The following is an 11657-nucleotide window of genomic DNA, read 5'->3' as shown; positions in this document are numbered from 1 at the left end:
AGCAAAGTACAGAGAGATCCTTGATGAAAATGTACTCCAGAGCGCTAAGGGACCTCAGACTGGGGCAAAGGTTCACCTTCCAACCGGACAATGACCGTAAGCACACAGCCTATAGGCAGAAACTCAAACAGGAAGTACCCATGCAAAGGACTATTCAATGCTGGTCTGACCAATCGGAATCCACGTTTCAAGATTGTTTTGATCACGTGGACTGATATATGTTCCGGGTAGCCTCAGGAAATAATATTGACGTATATGCTGATTCGGTGAGTGAGTTTATAAGGAAGTCTATAGGAGATGTTGTACCCACTGTGGCTTTAAAAACTTACCCTAACCAGAAACCGTGGATAGATGGCGGCATTCGCGCAAAACTGAAAGCGCAAACCACCGGATTTAACCATGGAAAGGTGACTGGGAATATGGCCGAATATAAACAGTGTAGTTATTTCCTCCGCAAGGCAATCAAACAAGCAAAATGTCTATATAGAGACAAAGTGGAGTCGCAATTCATCGGCTCAGACACGAGACGTATGTGGCAGGGACTACAGACAATCACGGTCTACAAAAGGAAAACCAGTCACGTTACCGACACCTACGTCTTGCTTCCAGACAAACTAAACATCTTCTTTGCCCGCTTTGAGGATAATACAGTGCCACCGACTACCAAGGACTGTGGGCTCTCCTTCTTCGTGGCCAGCGTGAGTAAGATATTTAAACACGTTAACCCTCGTAAGGCTGCCGGCTCAGACGACATCCCTAGCTGCGTCCTCAGAGTATGCGCAGACCGGCTGGCGGGTGTGTTTACGGATATATTCAATCTCTCCCTATCCCAGTGTGCTGTCCCCACATGTTTCAGGATGGCCACCATTGTTCCTGTACCCACCAAAAATTCTGAGATTTCCATCCCCAACTACAACATTTTCCGTCAAGATAGAACTGCCAAATAGAACTGCCTGGTCGTTCTTTAAAAGTAATTTCCTCACCATCTTAAATAAGCATGCCCCTTTCAAAAAATGTAGAACTAGAACAGATACAGCCCTTGGTTCACTTCAGACCTGACTGTCCTCTACCAGCACAAAAACATAATGTGGTAGGCTGCACAAGCATCGAATAGTCCACGCGATATGCAACTTTTCAGGGAAGTCAGGAACAAATACACGCAGTCAGTCAGGAAAGCTAAGGCTAGCTTTTTCAAACAGAAATTTGGATCCTGTAGCTCTAACAAAAAGTTTTGGGACACTGTAAAGTACATTGAGAACAAGAGCACCTCCTCCCAACTGGCCACTGCACAGAGGCTAGAAAACACTGTCACCACCGACAAATCCATGATAATCGAGAATTTCAATAAGCATTTCTCAACGGCTGGCCATGTTTTCCTCCTGGCTACCCCAACCCCGGCCAACAGCTCAGCACCTCCCGCAGCTACTTGCTCAAGCCTCCTCAGCTTCTCCTTCACCCATATCCAGATAACAGATGTTCTGAAAGAGCTGCAAAACCTGGACCCGTACAAATCAGCTGGGGTAGACAATCTGGACCCTCTCTTTCACAAAATTATCCACCGCCATTGTTGCAACCCCTATTACCAGTCTGTTCAACCTCTCTTTCGTATCGTCCGAGATCCCTAAATATTGGAAAGCTGCCGCGGTCATTCCCCTCTTCAAAGGGGTTGACACTCTAGACCCAAACTGTTATAGACCTATATCCATCCTGCCCTGCCTTTCTAAAGTCTTCGAAAGCCAAGTTAACAAACAGATCACTGACCATTTCGAATACCACCGTACCTTCTCCGCTGTGCAATCTGATTTCGAGCTGATCACGGGTGCACCTCAGCCACGCTCAAGGTACTAAACGATATCATAACCGCCATCGATAAAAGACAGAACTGTGCAGCTGTCTTCATCAACCTGGCCAAGGCTTTCGACTCTGTCAATCACCACATTCTTATCGGCAGAAACAACAGCCTTGGTTTCTCAAATGACTGCCTCGCCTGGTTCACCAACTACTATACTACTATAGAGTTCAGTGTGTCAAATCGGAGGGCCTGTTGTCCGGACCTCTGGCAGTCCCTATGGAGTTACCACAGGGTTCAATTCTTGGGCCGACTCTTTTCTCTGTATATATCAACAATGTCACTCTTGCTGCGGGTGATTCCCTGATCCACCTCTACGCAGACAACACCATTCTGTATACTGTACATCTGGCCCTTCTTTGGACACTGTGTTAACAAACCTCCAAACGAGCTTCAATGCTATACAACACTCCTACAGTGGCCTCCAACTGCTCTTAAACACTAGTAAAACTAAGTGCATGCTTTTCAACCGATTGCTGCCCCCGCCCGCCCGACTAGCATCACTACTCTGGACGGTTCTGACTTAGAATATGTGGACAACTACAAATACCTAGGTGTCTGGCTAGACTGCAAACTCTCCCTCCAGACTCACATTAAACATCTCCAATCCAAAATTAAATCTAGAGTCGGCTTCCTATTTCGCAACAAAGCCTCTTTTACTCATGCTGCCAAACATACCCTCGAAAAACTGACTATCCTACCGATCCTCGACTTCAGCGTTGTCATTTACAAAATAGCCTCCAACACTCTACTCAGCAAACTGGATGCAGTCTATCACAGTGCCATCCGTTTTGTCACCAAAGCCCCATTTACCACCCACCACTGCGACCTGTATGCTCTCGTCGGCTGGCCCTCGCTACATATTCGTCGCCAGACACACTGGCTCCAGGTCATCTATAAGTCTTTGCTAGGTATCTCAGCTCACTGGTCCCCATAACAACACCCACCCGTAGCACGCGCTCCAGCAGGTATATCTCACTGGTCATCCCCAAAGCCAACACCTCCTTTGGCCGCCTTTCCTTCCAGTTCTCTGCTGCCAATGACTGGAACGAATTGCAAAAATCGCTGAAGTTGGAGACTTAGATCTCCCTCAGTAACTTTAAGCATCAGCTATCTGAGCCCCCTAACCGATCGCTGCAGCTGTACACAGCCCATCTGTTAATAGCCCATCCAATCTACCTACCTCATCCCCATATTGTTTTTATTAACTTTTTTGCTCACTTGTTTGCACACACTTGTTTGCACACCAGTATTTCTACTTCCACATCATCATCTGCACATCTATCACTCCAGTGTTAATTTGCTAAATTGTAATTACTTCGCTACTATGGCCTATTTATTGCCTTACCTCCTTACGCCATTTGCACACACTATATATATTTAGACATTTTCTATTGTGTTATTGACTGTACGTTTGTTTATTCCATGTGTAACTCTGTGTTGTTGTTTTTGTCGCACTGCTTGCTTTATCTTGGCCAGGTCGCAGTTGTAATGAGAACTTGTTCTCAACTGGCCTACCTGGTTAAATAAAGGTGAAATAAAATATAAAATGTAACCCAAGAATGCAAAGGTAACTGAACTAAATGACTATTGCCCCGTAGCACTCACTTCTGTCATCATGACGTGCTTTGAGAGACTAATCTAGGATCATATCACCTCCTCCTTACCTGTCACCCTAGACTCACTTCAATTTGCTTACCACCCCAATAGATTCACAGACGATGCAACCGCCATCACACTGCACACTGCCCTATCCCACCTGTAGAAGGTGAATACCAATGTAAGAATGCTGTTCATTGACTATAATTCAGCATTCAACACCAAAGTACCCTCCAGGCTCATAATTATGCTTGAGGCCCTGCGTCTCAACCCCACCCTGTACAATTGGGTCCTGGACTTTCTGACGGGCCACCCCCAGGTGGTGAAGGTAGGAAACAACATCTTGACTTTGCTGATCCTCAACACTGGGGCCCCAAAAGGGTGCGTGCTCAGCCCCCTCCTGTACTCCCTGTTCACCCATGATTGTGTGGCCATGCACGCCTCCAACTCAATCATCAAGTTTGCAGATGACACAACAGTAGTGGGCTTGATTACCAACAACGACGAGACGGCCTACAGGGAGTAGGTGAGGGCTCTCTGAGTGTGGTGTCAGGAAAATAACCTCTCACTTAACATCAACAAAACAAAGGAGATGATCGTGGACTTCAGGAAACAGCAGAGGGAGCACCCACCTATCCACATTGACGGGACAGCTGTGGAGAAGGTGGAAAGTTTTAAGTTCCTCGGCGTACACATCACTGACAAACTGACAGCATCTCTTCAACCTCAGGAAGCTGAAGAAATTTGGCTTGTCACCTAAAACCCTCACAAACTTTTACAGATGCACAATTGAGATCATTCTGTCGGGCTGTATCACCGCCTGGTACAGCAACTGCACCGCTCACAACCGCAGCGCTCTCCAGAGGGTGTTGCGGTCTGCACAACACATCACCGGGGGCAAACTACCTGCCCTCCAGGACACCTACAGCACCCGATGTCACAGGAAGGCCAAAAAGATCATCAAGGACAACAACAACCCGAGCCACTGCCTGTTCACCACGCTACCATCCAGAAGGCGAGGTCAGTACAGGTGTATCAAAGCTGGGACCGAGAGACTGAAAAACAGCTTCTATCTTAAGGCCATCAAACTGTTAAACAGCCATCACCAGCACAGAGAGGCTGCTGCCTACATACAGACTTGAAATCATTAGCCACTTTAATAAACGGAACACTAGTCACTTTAATAATGACACTTTGTCACGTTCCTGACCTGCTTTCTGTTGTTTTTGTATGTGTTTAGTTGGTCAGGGCGTGAGTTGGGGTGGGCATTCTATGTTATGTGTTTCTATGTTGGGTTAAGTGTGTTGCCTGATATGGTTCTCAATTAGAGGCAGGTGTTTGACGTTTCCTCTGATGAGAACCATATTAAGGTAGGCTGTTCTCACTGTTTGTTTGTGTGTGATTGTTGCTGTGTCAGTGTTTGTGCACCACACGGTACTGTTTTGTTTTGTTTAGTCTGTTCGTGCGTTCTTCGTTTTATGTTAGTTCGCATGTTCAGGTCTGTTGACGTCGTTTGATGTTTTGTAGTTTGTCTTGTATTTTCGTATTCGTTATTATAATTAAATTCATTATGTCTACATACCTCACTGCGTGTTGGTCCGATCCTTGCTCCTCCTCGTCTAAGGAGGAGAACGACTTCGACAGCCGTTACAGAATCACCCACCAACAAAGGATCAAGCAGCGGGGTAACGGGCAGCAGCGACAGCAGCGGCCCATTACACAGGACTCCTGGACATGGGAGGAAATTTGAGGGAAAAGGACCCTGGGCTAAGGTTGGAGAGAATCGCCGCTCTCGGGAGGAGAAGGAGGCAGCTAAAGCCCAGGAGCGGTGGTATGAGGAGGCAGCACGTAAGCGAGGCTGGAAGCCGGAGAGTCAAGCCCAAAAATTTATTGGGGGGGGATAAAAGGGAGTGTGGCGAAGTCAGGTAGGAGACCTGCGCCAACTCCCCGAGCTTACCGTGGAGAGCGAGAGTACGGGCAGACACCGTGTTATGCAGTAGAGCGCACGGTGTCTCCTGTACGTGTGCATAGCCGGTGCGGGTTATTCCACCTCCCCGCACTGGCCGGGCTAGATTGAGCATTGAGCCAAGTGCCATGAAGCCGGCTCTACATATCTGGCCTCCAGTACGTCTTCTTGGGCCGGTGTACATGGCACCAGCCTTACGCATGGTGTCCCCGGTTCGCCTACACAGCCCAGTGCGGGTTATTCCACCTCCCCGCACTGGACGGGCTACGGGGAGCATTCAACCAGGTAAGGTTGGGCAGGCTCGGTGCTCAAGGCAGCCAGTACGCCTGCACGGTCCGGTATATCCGGCGCCACCTTCCCACCCCAGCCCAGTACCACCAGTACCTACACCACGCACCAGGCTTCCTGTGCGTCTCCAGAGCCCTGTTCCTCCTCCACGCACTCTCCCTGTGGTGCGTGTCTCCAGCCCAGTACCTCGAGTTCCGGCACCACGCACCAAGCCTCCTGTGCGTCTCCAGAGCCCTGTACGCACTGTTCCTTCTCCCTGCACTCGCCCTGAGGTGCGTGCCCTCAGTCCGGTACCACCAGTTTCGGCACCACGCACCAGGCCTATAGTGCGCTTTGAGAAACCAGTGTGCCCTGTTCCTGCCCCCCGCACTAGCCTTGAGGTGCGTGTCTCCAGCCCATTACCACCAGTGCCTACACCACGCACCAGGCTTCCTGTGCGTCTCCAGAGCCCTGTACACACTGTTCCTTCTCCCCGCACTCGCCCTGAGGCGCGTGCCCTCAGCCCGGTACCACCAGTTCCGGTACCACGCACCAGGCCTATAGTGCGCTTCGAGAGTCCAGTGTGCCCTGTTCCTGCTCCCCGCACTAGCCTTGAGGTGCGTGTTTCCAGTCTGGTACCACCAGTTCCGGCACCACGCACCAGGCCTACTGTGCGCCTCAGCAGGTCAGAGTCGGCCGTCTGCCCAACGCCGCCTGCACTGCTCGTCTGCCCAGCGCCGTCTGAGCTGCCTGCCCAGCACCATCTGAGCCATCCGTCTGCCCAGCGCCGTCTGAGCCATCCATCTGCCCAGCGCCGTCTGAGCCATCCGTCTGCCCAGCGCCATCTGAGCCATCCGTCTGCCCAGCGCCACCTGAGCCATCCGTCTGCCCAGCGCCACCTGAGCCATCCGTCTGCCCAGCGCCATCTGAGCCATCCGTCTGCCACGAGCCTTCAGAGCCGCCCGTCTGTCCCGAGCCATTAGAGCTGTCCGTCAGTCAGGAGCTGCCAGAGCCGCCAGCCAGTCAGGAGCTGCCAGAGCCGCCAGCCAGTCAGGAGCTGTCAGAGCCGCCAGCCAGTCAGGAGCTGCCAGAGCCGCCAGCCAGTCAGGAGCTGCCAGAGCCGCCAGCCAGTCAGGAGCTGCCAGAGCCGCCAGCCAGTCAGGAGCTGCCAGAGCCGCCAGCCAGTCAGGAGCTGCCAGAGCCGCCAGCCAGTCATGAGCTGCACTCCAGTCATGAGCTGCTCTCCAGTCATGAGCTGCCCTCCAGTTATGAGCTGCCCTCCAGTCATGAGCTGCCCTCCAGTCATGAGCTGCCCGCCAGTCATGAGCTGCCCGCCAGTCATGAGCTGCCCGCCAGTCATGAGCTGCCCTCCAGTCATGAGCTGCCCTCCAGTCATGAGCTGCCCTCCAGTCATGAGCTGCCATATAGTCCGGAGAAACCATTCAGTCCGGAGCTGCCCCTCTGTCCTGAGCTGCCCCTCTGTCCTGAGCTGCCCCTCTGTCCTGAGCTACCTCTCTGTCCTGAGATACCTCTCTGTCCTGAGCTACCTCTCTGTCCTGGGCTACCTCTCTGTCCTGAGTTGTCTCCGCTATTTAGGAGGGGCCTTGGTGAAGGTTCCTGGACCAGGGTCGGGGGCGAGGGTCGCCACTCAAGGGACGCTAAGGAGAGGAACAAAGACTATGGTGGAGTGGTGTCCTCGTCCTGCGCCGGAGCCGCCACCGCGGACAGATGCCCACCCAGACCCTCCCCTTGAGTTTTAGGGGTGCGCCCGGAGTTCGCACCTTGAGGGGGGGGGGGTTCTGTCACGTTCCTGACCTGTTTTCTATTGTTTTTGTATGTGTTTAGTTGGTCAGGGCGTGAGTTGGGGTGGGCATTCTATGTTATGTGTTTCTATGTTGGGTTAAGTGTGTTGCCTGATATGGTTCTCAATTAGAGGCAGGTGTTTGACGTTTCCTCTGATTGAGAACCATATTAAGGTAGGCTGTTCTCACTGTTTGTTTGTGGGTGATTGTTGCTGTGTCTGTGTTTAACCACCACACGGTACTGTTTCGTTTTGTTTAGTCTGTTCGTGCGTTCTTCGTTTTATGTTAGTTCGCATGTTCAGGTCTGTTGACGACGTTTGTTGTTTTGTAGTTTGTCTTGTATTTTCGTATTCATTATTATAATTAAATTCATTATGTCTACATACCTCGCTGCGTGTTGGTCCGATCCATGCTCCTCCTCGTCTGAGGAGGAGAACGACTTCGACAGCCGTTACACACTTTAATAATGTTTACATATCTTGCATTACTCATCTCATATGTATATACTTGATTCTATTCTATCTATTGCATCTTAGCCTATGCCGCTCTGTCATTGCTCATCCATATATTTATATTTATATATTCTTATTCAATTGCATTCCTTATTCCATTAGGTATTTGTTGTGGAATTGTTAGGTATTCCTTGTTAGACATTGGTGCACTGTCAGAACTAGGAGCACAAGCATTTCGCTACACTCGCAATAACATCTGATAACCATGTGCATGTGACCAATAACATATGATTTGAAGACAACGCAGGAGTGGCTTTGGGACAAGTTTCGGAATGTCCTTGAGTGGCCCAGCTAGAGCCCGGACTTGAACCCGATTGAACATCTCTGGAGAGACTTGAAAATAGCTGTGCAGTGACGCTTCCTATCCAACCTGACAGAGCTTGAGAGGATCTGCACAAAAGAATGGGAGAAACTCTCCAAATACAGGTGTGTCAAACATACCCAAGAAGTCTAGAGACTATAATCGCTGCCAAAGGTGCTTCAACAAAGTACTGAGTACTTTAATATCTTTATTTTTAATAAACTGGCAAAAATGTCTAAAAAACGGTTTTCACTTTGTCATTATGGGGTATTGTGTGTATATTTTGTATTTTTTTAAATTTATTTCACCTTTTTTTTAACCAGGTAGGCTAGTTGAGAACAAGTTCTCATTTGCAACTGCGACCTGGCCAAGATAAAGCATAGCAATTTGACACATACAACAACACAGAGTTACACATGGAATAAACAAAACATACAGTCAATAATACAGTAGAAATATTGATGAGGACATTTGTTTTATTTAATCAATTTTAGAATAAGGCTGTAACGTAACAAAATGTGGAAAACATCAAGGGGTCTGTCTGAATACTTTCCGAATGCACTGTATATGTCAACAACAAAGAAATGAAGACACACATGTTCTCCTGTCCTCCGGTCCTGACTGCATGTGCTGCCATAAAAGTAACTATATTTCTATGTGCGCTGCTGCTTCAAGGGCTGCATTTCCTAGACAAACAAAGACCCCCCCCCCCCCCCCCCCCACACACACACACACACACACACACATCACCTACTCAAAGTGGTCTGTCCTCGCTTTCCATCAATAACAATCCCTAAGGCTCCCTGTAGAGACAGAACCACTAGAGAACAGAAGAAATCACCACTTGGAAATGACATCCAGTCACACAGATGACAGGGGAAATGACTGGAGGCTGTTCCCTCCTCTGGTGAAAAGATAGTCCATGGAGAAGAAGGCAACACAGGCAGCTTGTCTTACTTCTGGTATAAGCACTCAACTGTATTGACATGCTCATAGTTAGCGAGCTAGCTACGTAGTGTTAGCTTGCTGCTAGCTAGCTAACATTACCACCCACTGTGCACAGACGCCAGTTCAACGTCTAGTTTTGATTTACATTTGGTTGAGTAGTCAACTAATGTGAATTCAACCTGAAATCAACAACAAATGTCACCATGTCATTGGATTCAGGTTAAAAGTTGGGTGAAAAAAATACGAAATGCCCTTAAGTTGAGGACTTTTTGCAAATCCAATCAGTTTTCCATATTGATCCAACATCATCACATATATTTTTTGGGTTGAAATGACATGGAAACAACATTGATTAAACTAGTATTTGCCCAGTGGGCAGGTTGTTGTTGACTCTCTTTCTCCACTTTCGTCGATTACCAAAATAAACCATATGATATATGTTCTCCTGGCCAAGCCTTTGCAACACGATACCCTGGCTTGGCTAAACTTGGGCCTGTAGTCAGGAATACTGTAAAGCCCCAGTGCAGTCACAAACGTGATTTCCCTTTGTTTTATATATATTTCCACGCTATAAGGTTGGAATAATATTGTGAAATTGTGTGAATTATGATAATACCCTTTTAGTGTCAGAGCTTTTTAAAAAGACTGCCTTAAATTTCAGCCTATTTTGGTGGAATGGAGCATTGGTCTTTCCATGGTGACACCACCAGGTGGTAAACTAGTTAATATAGTAATAAGAAAGAGTTTCAAATGTCTCTGCCAATAACAGCTAGTTTTCAGATTTCCCCTCCCCTCAGGCAGTCCTAGCAAAATTCTTGTTTGAGAAATTGCTCTTTGCTAAGTTATTTTTGCCACTTTGCGACCATTTAAATTTAAAACAATCACAGTAAGGTACTTAATTGTTACCCAGAAATGATTTGATATTGAGATAAAAACGTCTGCACTGGCCTTTTAAGAAACTTTTTAACCCTTTAAGAAACTCCATACAATGCATATTACCGAGCATTGTGTATGTTACCCATGCATTGTCATTGGGCCGCATGGTGCATTCTGGGCGATTCTGGGACAATGTGTGCACTCCTTCAAGGAGTGGAAGTCAATTGGGTGTTATTTCAATCTTCCTCCATTTATTGGCCATTAAAATGCCCATCTCCTCATTTCTTCAAGTATTTCTCAATAGTCTCAGTGAATAATAATCTCGGCAACCCAGAACCACATTTTATGTAAGCAATGTGGTTCTGGTGGGGGAGGTTATTTGGCATAGCGGGTTGTGAAACCAGTGGATTTCTATTTGGTATTATACAAAGGGTGGTTCTAATCCTGAATAGTGATTGGTTAAAACCACATTCCAGCCGGTGACTATTCCACAAATTACCACCGGCTAAATCTATGACCTTAAAATGCCTATTTACTCTGTACCACCTGACTGCGCAATCCACTGTCTCATCAGCCCAGCCAGGCAATTGATAAACTTGATCTCCACTATAAAAAGCATCTAGACATTATCTCACATTTCTTTTAGACTCAAATGTTGTTTTCAACAGTGGATATTTGTATATACCTCGATCTCCAACTGTCCTAAAGTAATGAATGAGTGGGGATGAAACAGACATGTATAAGGCAGCGTTTCTCAGGCAGTCGAAATCATGAATCAGCTGGCATAATTTTTATGGATATATACAAGGAAATGTCAATTGAAAAAAGGTCAAACGAAACGAAGTGTAGCTAGTTTGCAGTATTTCCAGCTTCAGTTTGAAGTGATTGTGTTAGTTGTGTTGTTGGTTAGCTCCTCTGAACAAAAGTGTCCTGACGAGAGAGCACATTTTCTATGCCAGGTAAAATCGCTCATCATTAACTCATTGTTATGGATGTATCCAAATAAATGTCACTGGAAAACAGCTTAAACAAACGCAAATGCATATACTTTGCTGTTATTCTGGCTGCACTGTTTGACGTGACTGAGTTAGTCGTAGTTGGCTAGCTAGCAAGCAAGGGATAAGAACGTTGCCAGCCAGTATGGCAATGGAACATTTAGAAAAATGTCTGGGTCGTGTCTCTGGTAGCAACCCTAGACTTGTTTCAGGACTATATCTTGTGGAAGGATGAAATAGTATGAATAAATTAATAAAAATTATGTTTTTAATTAAAATATGTCAATCATTATTTGAGTATGTTGGTAACCCCTTGTATAAAATTGATAACACCCTCGAAGTCGGTGTTTGGGGGATATATTGACTTCGTCTCGGGCCTAACAACACCCGTGCCAAAATATCCTCCAAACACTGGCTTCTCGGGCATTATCACTTAATTAGACACATTTCACACACCCTCCCGCCTGGCAGCCTCTGCCAAGTCTATGAGCCTTCGGATATACAAAGGGTGTCAGACAGATGGGTTCAGTTCGGTTCAACGT

This window comes from Salvelinus fontinalis, chromosome 18, assembly GCF_029448725.1.
Source record: "Salvelinus fontinalis isolate EN_2023a chromosome 18, ASM2944872v1, whole genome shotgun sequence".
NCBI lineage: Eukaryota > Metazoa > Chordata > Actinopteri > Salmoniformes > Salmonidae > Salvelinus > Salvelinus fontinalis.
Note: the sequence above shows the minus strand (reverse complement) of the source record.